The following is an 8808-nucleotide window of genomic DNA, read 5'->3' as shown; positions in this document are numbered from 1 at the left end:
ACTTTATTGTTTATATATGCCTTGCAATTGGGTGGAAAGCAGTTCAGGGTGTACCTCACGTCCCACCCAAAGATAGCTGGCATAGGCTCCAGCACATCCATGACCCTTGTGATGATTACCAGTACAGAAAATGGATGGATGGGATTGTCACAAATGTCATACATCAAATACATAACACACGCATCAGTATTTATTCGTTGACCATGCAACAGCAACAAAGTGTCCCTAGGACATAGATTTTGACTTTGGTCGACGATTGCAGGTAAAATCCCCTCTCATGTTGTGTTTGAGTTTATTGTGGTTATGGATGTGGGTTACAAATTGTTCAAAAACCATGTAGTGCGTGTGTCTCTTTCCACTTAGGAAAACATCAAAAAGGTGATAGGCAGAGAAGAACGGGTCTTTGAGGATGTTGTGTGACTTATGATAGAAGCAGGTGGTGAAGATATGGTTCCGAGATGATTACTGGGATTTGAGAATCTGTTTTGCAGGGTTTTTTTTTTTAAATTCTCTGCATTTGTTTTTCTTATGGTGAGGTACTCTCACACCACATTGGCCAGAACACTTTCAACGGTGCAGCTGTAGTCGGACACAAGAAGGTGCTGTGATGGGTTAATCTTCCTGAGGGTTCTCAGGTAATATAATCACCGGTGTTTTGTTGTTGTTTTAACAATGTTGGTGTTTACAGTGAATTTGGTCCTCATTAATGTGGAAACTTGTCACTGTTCACTTCTTGGCCATTGATGCACAGTGGTGAGTGTATTTCCCTCTTTTTCAGGAAGTCGTTTATGAGTTCCTTTGTTCGTATGATGTTGAGAGTATGGTTGATTTCCTGATGGGGTGCAGTCATGTATGAACAGGGAATAAAGTAAGGGACTCAGCACACAGCCATGTGGGGTACCTGTGTGAGTGTCACAATGGAGGAGGCATTGAGGCCTGTTAGTCAGACAGTTCTTGTTTCATTCACGGATGTTCCCTATGCCCAGGTTGTGCACAATGAGGAACCGCCTGATGAGTAGGATGGTATTGAAAGCATAGCTTTAACCCACAAAAACCAGCCATGCATAGGTCCTGGGTTATACCAGGTGGTGCAGTACACAGTTTGGAGGGCAGTGCAGATGATGTCATCCGTTGACCTACTGTTGTCATATGTATATTGGTGAGGATCCAATGTGGGTGGAAGACAAGCCTTAAAATGATGAAGCACACAGGCTCTTCATTATTGCAGGTGTTAAGGCCACCAGCCTGTAATCATTTAGCGTAGTCCTTGCAGCCCGCTTGGCACGATGGTGGATGTTTTCAGACACATGGGGACAAAGAGAGAGAGGTTAAAGATATAAGTAAATACTTCAGCAGCACCTTTGGGCTGTTGATGCACTGAAGGGTACATATCACATCAGCAGGTTGCAGATTGAGAAGCTGGCTGTTGATGTTTAAAGCTGGAGTGACAGTTGTTGCTACATCCACCCCAAAAGGGCTGAAGAAATGCTGCAATGACAAGGAGTCACTGCTCCTGCAGCTGATCAGGCTGCTATTGTGATTCTGTCTGTTGATGTCTTGCAGACCTTGGTATGCATGCTGGGGGACTGAGTTTTTGAAGGATAATCAGTTTCTCCTTTTCCCTGATTGTGATTTTGCTCGATGTTGAGATTGTCATTAGTTCTAGCTTTCATCTGTCATTTCCCTCCCTGTGCTTGTGGGTCATCAGCCAGCTGCACACCGAGCGATATGGCCAAAGATAACCGTACTATTCAGTCCAGTCGCGCAGGTGCTTGATGTTTTGCAAATCCCTTCAGTTGTAGACCGTTTGCAATTACTTCGGCACAATGTAACAGCAAAGGTGTTTACAGCATTTCAAAATGCTAGATACATATGAAACAGAGTAACAAAAACTCCATGCATCCCATTTTTTGTTGGAGCACGTTTGAGATGTGGATTTGTGTGTGAGGGTCCATTGCTGACTGTAATTTGTCTGCAATTGTCCTGCTCACCCTAGTTTAGTTTAATGATTGTAATCACTCAGTTACTTCTATCTATCCATTTTCCAAGATGAACAACATCACAAGTTTTGCGAGAGTGGTGGAGCCTTTCCCAGCAAACAAAAGGCGTACTACACCCCAAACTGGTCGCCTGTCAGTTGCAGGGCACATATCGACATCATCACTGAGCAGGAACTGATCCCACGCTGCCTGCACCAAAGTCAGCCGTGCGTAAAACTGCACAATCAGCGACCAATCGGTTATTTGACTTCCCTTATCTTCTGCTCACCTGTGCATTTCCTGCATCAGTCATGTGTCATGTGCGGCTGCTTTAAGTCTATGTTTAAGTCTATGGAACATGAGCTCTTATCACTTTTGTTTTTCTGGGTCTTGTACTTGTTGAATAATCCAGCCCTCTTTTTTCATATACTTACAGTAAATGTTTGAACTGGACCTTTTCAATGTGTAATGACTCACTGAATATTTTGACATAGCTGCTGATGGCCCTCACAACTATCACCCATTTATAATAGAGAGGAAAAGAACATTGAATGTGATGGAAGGACAGAAGGGAGTAGGAAAGTTGTATCATGGTATCAGGTTCAAGAGGGAAATTAACCATGTCACAGCAAGAAAAGTGATGAAAGTTAAAATTACTTCAAGCAGTTTACAAAAAAAAAAAGATAAATCCCTGTCAGGGATGGACACTCTCTCTCTGTCTCTCTCTCATTCTTTCGGCTTGAAGAACGGAAGTCGCTTTCATTTAGTTTTCCCAAATGACCAGTCTATTTTCCACTTCTGATTAACAGATATAATCACCCCCTCCTTCTGTTCCCACCAATGCTCTGATTATTTTAATCTTTCTTTTTGGGGGGGTGAAATGTTTCAATTTGGATACAGAGGTCATTGGCAATAGTAGTAGTTCACTAGATTGGCTTCGATGTGGCTGGTATTGGATTTATCCCTCGATCACAATCACCTAGCAAATGACTGGTGATAAGTCACAGTTGTTTCTCAACTTTTATTGAGCCAAGTCACTCATTTTACATTAGAAAAATCCAATGAAATCTAATTAATGTTGTATACATGTTTTTTTGTATTTGTGTTTAACACATTGCTTTTAAAAATTAGATTACAGTTACTTCTTCAATCTAACAATATTTACTTTTACATGGTTAGTCATTCTTTTTTCCAATGAACAGAACAAAGCAAATGGGAAGTGATTATTTATTGCACGGTGCACAGTGATGGTGCAGTTACATAAAAGTTCAAGGAAACTGCACAGCCTTTCTATATACAGTACTGTACATTTCTAGCAACTAAATTAAAACCTGCAAGGAGCATATGGCAAAAATCTGACATTTAAACCTCAAAATAAATCAAATGAGGGGATATGGAAAATATACTGTAAATACTTGGAGGGGGGGGGAGCACAGAAAAAAATATAATAGACAGACTTAGCCCTGGGTATGTGATAGCTGTGTAATTTGGCTGAAATCGTTTTAAATTGGTTGACAAAAGAAAATCTGACACAGTACGTGCGTCACTCGTGCTATTTCAGGCACTTCAGACCCTGTAATCACTCTTGCAGTTCTAACTACGAGACAGGTAACTGGAAATCAACAATTTGAATCGACAAGCAGCAGGAATAAATCCATGTAAAAGGTAAGTAGGCTATTTTTTTGTGGAAGCTTTATGCCACCTACCTCCAATCAGTGGCATATCAGAAGCGAATTTAAATGACGTTTTTTTGTTGTTTATTTGAGCAAAGGTGCCGGCAGCTCGACAGCATAATGATTTTATACGTTTGCTGAAGAGTTGAGAGGTCCAGCCCTGCTGTGTTGCATTTGTGTCAGTTTTCTCCGAGTACTCCGACTTCCTCTCACATTCCAAAGCGACCAACCTGTTAAAGCAAAAATGCACTGAAATACTGTGAGGTGTACCAGGGGATTACATATTTTCATGTGTGTATCACATGCTATTTAGTTGAATTGAATTGTTTTATTTGCAACGTGAAAAGGTACAAAAAAGAACATTAAAACTATAGTAATAATATTCTATTTTCAATATCCTATAGAACAAAATAGTACCATAACGACACAATAAAATAAAAGCAGTAATAAGTCAGAAATGTTCATAACTATTTCTGCTAAAACTAAAACAATATAATAAAAAATGATTACCAGTAACAGCAGTCTCCTCACATCGGAAAGATAAACAGATGCATGGATGGACGGATGAAGAAAAAATGTTTTCATGCCGTATATGTTTTCAACTTTTCGTCAATCACTAATGTGAATGACAGTTGGCAAGCTAGTTTAAACCCCGGGTGTCATCCCTATAAACATTCTACCATAGATATTGTAATGAAAAATACATATAGCATTATTCACTTCAATGTCTATACGAAAAAATAAATGTGAGCGGAGAGCGGATCATCCATGCGCAAAGTTGCAGAAGTGTCATTCTACGATATCCAAGTGGTCGCCATATTGGCTCTGTCCTCCGTCCGTGACGTCACCCGGACATTCGCCAATGAAAACACGCGGTGCACCCTAAATATGGGAGACAAGCAGGCCCCTTCTGACACGGACACGGAGGACACCACACAACTGAGTGAAGTTACCGGGGCAATATTACACTATTGTTTCGAGCCCTCGGGGTAATATTACACGATTGTTTCGAGCCATATTCAGATGATATACGATCAACCACATCACTGTCCGATCCAGGCTCCGGCACTCCTGCCACCCTTGTGAGAATAAGCGGCTCAGATAATGGATGGTTGGATAATAATTTAGGTAATGTTTCAGAGTAAGTTTGGACAAAAATTAATTATTTGCAGCCAGGTTTAATGAATATTCATGCTGAAATTATCTTCAAAGCCCTTAGCTGCTGCCCACTGTACTGTGTCATTTGTGTATTGTACAAATTAAATTTGGAATAAATTATCATACATACACTGGAATATGTTACTAATATGTTACTTATTATAGTCCCCCAACAGGACAAATAATTTACAACTCCACTGTGTTTTTTTGTTCGACACAACCCAGAGAAGCCGAAAACACACATTCAGACGTACAAGGAAAAGTGTCATAGTAACAGGTTCATCATTAAAGTTCCTTTAGTTGAAGATGGAGAATATTTAGAGGGCTCCTGATGAGATCCAGCATGTATTTGGAAGGCTCCGATCATTCCCTCCGTTTCAGACACCCTGATCTCATGTTGCTCATATACAGGTGCTGACATAGTCCCATCTTGGCACGAGTAAGGACATGACTGCAAATGTTCACACTTAATAACAAGGGCTTATAAATAGCGACCCATGACTAATTTCTCATTCTTCTACAAAAGCATATCACACGTCAAAAGTAATAGCTATAAAGAAACACGGCAACTCCAAAGTTGACTGTGAGTGGCTTTGTCTTAAAATGAGAATAACACGAGCGCCCCCCACTCCACAACACCCACCCAACATATACAGTCCACCTCCACTTTCTGAGTGAACGCGAGATGAGACAAATGGCATCAGTCATGAACTAATACTTGTGTGGGATGAGACCTGCTGTCCTTTGCTCTGAAATAATGTAGACCTGAAAAAGTTGAGTTAGAAGCTACCTCATTTTCCCTCACAACCACTAATACATAGAATATACCGTTTGTTAAAGTTATTAATTATTCATTCATTCATTTCAAAAGCCACTTTTCCTCATGACAGCGGCGGGAGTGCTGGAGACAATCCCAGCTCTCTTTGGGCAGGAGGCGGGGTACACCCAGGACTGGTTGCCAACCAGTCACACTCACAATCACACCTAGGGGGAATTTAGGGTCTCCAATCAATGTTGCTGTCATGATCCTGCCGCTCCAGCACGAGCTGTGCGGGTGCCTGCTCGGGTGCGCTGATTGGGGCGCACACCTGCGTCTCATGCGGGCTGATTAGTCTGTGTATTTATATCACCCCGATGACGATTGGTCCCCGCCAGTTCGTTGAGCTTTATGTCCCGTTCCAGCACACTCGTATCCCTGATCGACAACCTGTGTGTACCGACTTTCGCCTGTTCTCCGACCAACCCCGTAAGCCTGACTCCTTCGTTACTTCTGCCTGCTTAGATTGTTCTCCTGTGTACCGACTCCTGCCTGCCCGCTCACCTGCTCTCTTCGCCCGACGTCCCAACTACCGCTGTTGCACCGGACTGGCTGCTCGATCCCCGACCTCGGCATATAATAAACGTTTCTCCTTGAACTACCTTGCATCGTCCGAGTCCTGCATTTGGGTCCTACTCCCGTTCCGATGGGACGTGACAGATGCATGCTTTTGGGATGTGGGAGGAAACCAGAGTGCTTGGAGAAAGTCCATGCAGGCATGGGGCGAACGTGCTAACTCCACATAAGGGGAGGCCGGGATTTGAACCCCTGTCCTCAGAACCGTGAGGCCAACGGTCTAACCAGCAGCTCCACCGCGCCAGCCAGTTAATAATTCTTTTCATGTAAAATGTTATGTCAATTGGTCACAGACTAATGACAGGCCACAGAGATTCAAAAAGCCATTCACACTCAAAAGTTACCTACAGTATGTAAGATTTTAGCATTTTCATACAACCTAACATGCATTCCTTTGGACTGTAGGACGAGGATGGCATACCCGGTGAAAATCCACACAAGCATGGAAAAACATACAAACTCCATGTAGAAGGCAGTGAAATGACATTTAAATCTTGGACCTCTCAACTTTGAGGCTGATGTGCTAAACTTTCACAATGCTTCCAAATCTTGCACTTTTCTTTGAATTGCAGGGGCACACTAAAATACCTCCAAGTTCTTCTAAAGAACTTCTCCTCTACAGAACTAAATTACTTAATGTATGACTATATCCATCCATTTTCTCAACCACTTCATAAGGTTTACCAAAACATTTACTATGTGGTAGAAGAGAATTAGTTCTCAAATATCTTTTTTATTGGCGTTATAGAAGCAGACCTCTGATTCATCCAAAGTCCTGATCAGATTCCAGCCAAAGTAAGTTTTTCCAAATAAAAGAAACACCTGGTTTATAAGTTAGTGAGGAGGCCTCACTGTGGACTAAAAACTAAAATGTGTAACAGAGTCAACAACTGTGTCATTTCATATTAAAAAGAATTCTTTTAATTATTTTTTTCCCAAGTAATTAATAAATTGTTTTTCCCGTTGCCACGCTTCATACAATAAAAAGTAAACATAACAAAGGACAGTGAAGGAAGCATATTGACCTAATAATAAAGTAAAGCCCTATTTGTTAGTTTCTCTATATTTAGAGCCTTTGTGTAACAGTCTAATAGTTTGGGTCAGTTATAATAATGACCAAAGTGCACGCTTATCTGCTGTCTCGTCAAAGCTCCATAAACACTAATTGGATGGAAAGAATCTGAGGGGAAGACTCATCAGGCTGTGAACTCAGCAGCTGTTGTGCCATTTGTTTTTCAAATTAATGCAGACTGACCATCAATGGAGGCCCTCTGATTACCGTTTTTACTTGGCGGGTGCTTTCCAACATGAGGCCAAGGGTTTGTGGCACATGTGACCTAATGAACAGTGACTGGAAAGCCTTGCAAGTGGTGCTGTCAACACCAGGACATAAATAAAGCTAAAGATAGGGCATTGTGGCCTCAGCCCCCCAGCCTTCTGGTCAGACAGAGGCTTTTTATAGAAACATTCTGATTTATAAAAGACTAGCAGGGACTATTTTTATCCAATGGGCTTGGGGGATAGTGATCTTGGAAACTTGTGGCGCTTTGGCGAGCATGACTGACCCCCCTGACTTGAACGTGTTGGTGTGGTGGCTTGTGGGAGTAACAACAGATAGCGGATGAGCCAGAGCCCTGTGATGTCTTGGAAAACGTTCAAGAGAGGTGACCACATAGGTTTCTCCTCAATGTCTCATTGTGGGGGTGCCTGGGAATTATTCTACAATAAAGGTTTTCTTGTGATTAAAATTTGCAATCTATCTCTTGATAACTTCAAAAATTCAGTTCTCATGATGTTCTAATTCATTTAAATTAATTAAAAGTTCAATGATGTATACTCTATTCACTGAAAAAAAAAATTGGACAGAAATTCTATTTATTTTGTAAATCCCCAAGAAAAACATCAACACTTTGGATCTGCACCTTCTAACCAGAGATGCCTACCAAATAATTGTCCCTAATTCCTCTCACAAACAAGCAAACAGAAATAACAACATAACTGGCTCAGAAGAGCAAACCACACCAAGACCTGTCTGAAGAAATTTCCAGGAAGCAGTTTTGCCTGAAACGGATCAGTTGAGTCTTCAGAGGGAAAAAGACGGAGGTTCAAACTTTTAGATTGGCAGACGGGTGCAGGGAAGGTGCGGCTTTGGCCCAATGTCGTCAGGCCCAGGTGAGACAGACATTGTGTCCACAATGTAAATCTTCTGTCTGTCTGTACAATAAATGGAACATTTCCTAGTGTTTTATACGTTTGGGTCTCATAATCGCACAAGGTCATCTACCATGTAAGCAGTTACTCAAAGTGCAGTGGACTTCAGGAAACAAATTTCACCCCTCCACTGTCTGTCTTGTGTCAACCTTCGAGACCATCAAGCTCCTGCGAATTGGAGCATCTCAGGACCTGAAGCGGGAGATCAACATTGTCTCCATCCTCAAAAAGGCCCAGCAGAGGATGTACTTCCTGTGGCTTCTGAGGAAGCACGGCTGGCCACAGGAAATGTTAAGGCAGTTTCACATAGCAGGCATCTAATCAGTCCTTGGTTTATCTATCACAGTTTGGTTTGGTGCTACCGCAAAGAAAAAAAGGACAAACTCCGACTGCA

This window comes from Syngnathoides biaculeatus, chromosome 3 (genome assembly GCF_019802595.1).
Source record: "Syngnathoides biaculeatus isolate LvHL_M chromosome 3, ASM1980259v1, whole genome shotgun sequence".
Taxonomy (NCBI): Eukaryota; Metazoa; Chordata; class Actinopteri; order Syngnathiformes; family Syngnathidae; genus Syngnathoides; species Syngnathoides biaculeatus.
This window is presented reverse-complemented; position numbering follows the sequence as displayed.